Below are 1,592 nucleotides of genomic sequence, written 5' to 3' on the forward strand. Positions count from 1 at the left end.
CAGTTCCCAATGTTTCAAAAGCTCCTTCCCAAGCAGAGGGAAAAGTGACCTTTGAAAGACCCCGAGCACAGACAAGGCAAGCAATCCTCTTGTTAGCCAACAAGCACGGAAATAGAACACAAAATACAAGACTGCATCTAACCACAGGAATTCAAATGATCCAGGCTATTTGGCCCTTCATGCCTGCTTAGGGGCCTCTATTTGTTCTTACTAAACTAAAACTGAACTAACTGTTCTTACTGAACTAAAACATTGCTGCATAGTATCTATACTGCTAATAAGTATAACATGCATGAAAAACAGAAAAAAAATACTGAAGAAAAGTATCCGCATGAACTACATAAAAGAACAGAATGAAACAGGAGTTGCCTGTAATAGCTAAATTCACAGAAGAAAAAAGAAAAGCCAAAGGTGATTTTTAACTTAAAGTTTAAAAAATTAAAGAAACAGAAGCGTTTTTTTCAGTGCACCCTCCTAAGACATGCTCTTAGCAGGCCAACATGTCACTGTTGCTGAGCACACATCAGCGCAGCAACGGCAAACGGAAGGTAAAGACGTGGTGGATACCTGTCTCGTAAATACAGGGGGATCAACAAGCTTTGAAGCAAGCTATAGCGTTCTGGTTCCTAAGACTGTGACTGCCGTGCAATATTGGAAGAGAAAGTCCAATTTGTGAACTGAAATCTGATGGAGAGAGAGCACCCCGGGGATGGGCTAAGAGCTTCTCGTGTCCCTGCTCTTCTCACCAAGAGGGAAAATGGCAATTTACAGCCAGGAGCTGCAATCACAGGTAGGTTGCTGGCCATTCACCTCAGCCTGGTATCTCAACAGCAAAAGAGACTTTGGGAAAAAAGATCTAAATTTACTCCCTTGTTGTGATTTATGAAGACCACCTGGGCTAACAGGGGGAAAGAAGGAACATAAATACCTGTGCAAGGAGTCATCGCTCCTGCACAGACCAGAATAGTGTTGGTGAAGAGAGCCAGGAGACCAGCCGCACCTGGCACGTCCTGCAGAACTCCAGGATGCGATTTTCACTGCTTGCGTTGAGCAGCCCTCAGCCCAACAGCGGCTGCATTTTTCTACCCTGCACCATGTGACACGAACCTGGGGGGAAAGTCAGTAGCCTCCAGGGCCATCAGCTCCAACCCCTTCCATTCCTGACAAGCTCCCCACAGACAAGAGATGAAGAGCGGCTCATGGTATTAAATGGGGAGTCACTATGCTGGTAGTCGGTGGTGGCGGGAGGACTGGGAGGCCGAGAGCAGAACAGAGCCAGCTCTCACAGAAGAGATGAGAAACGCTGGAGCACACGCCTCTCGTTAGGCCCAGGGCAAGCAGCCCATGACCAGGGAGGTCATCTCCTGGCCAGACACCTAATGCCAACCTGAACCCAGCACTGCCCCCCTCCTCCCCACATACTGCAGAGCCAAGCAAGCCAGAGGACGGTAGAGTGGTGACAGGAAAAGAAAAATCACAGAAACCAACCTTATTCACACAGAATTTTAAAAAGAAATAGAGACAAGCGAACATACACAGCCTCTAACTAGCGAGACAGCAGCGCTTCCCGCCGCAGAGCCCCCCACAGGCCT

The sequence above is a fragment of the Athene cunicularia genome (assembly GCF_003259725.1).
Source record: "Athene cunicularia isolate RWA chromosome 3 unlocalized genomic scaffold, athCun1 chr3_part1, whole genome shotgun sequence".
NCBI classification, from domain to species: Eukaryota; Metazoa; Chordata; class Aves; order Strigiformes; family Strigidae; genus Athene; species Athene cunicularia.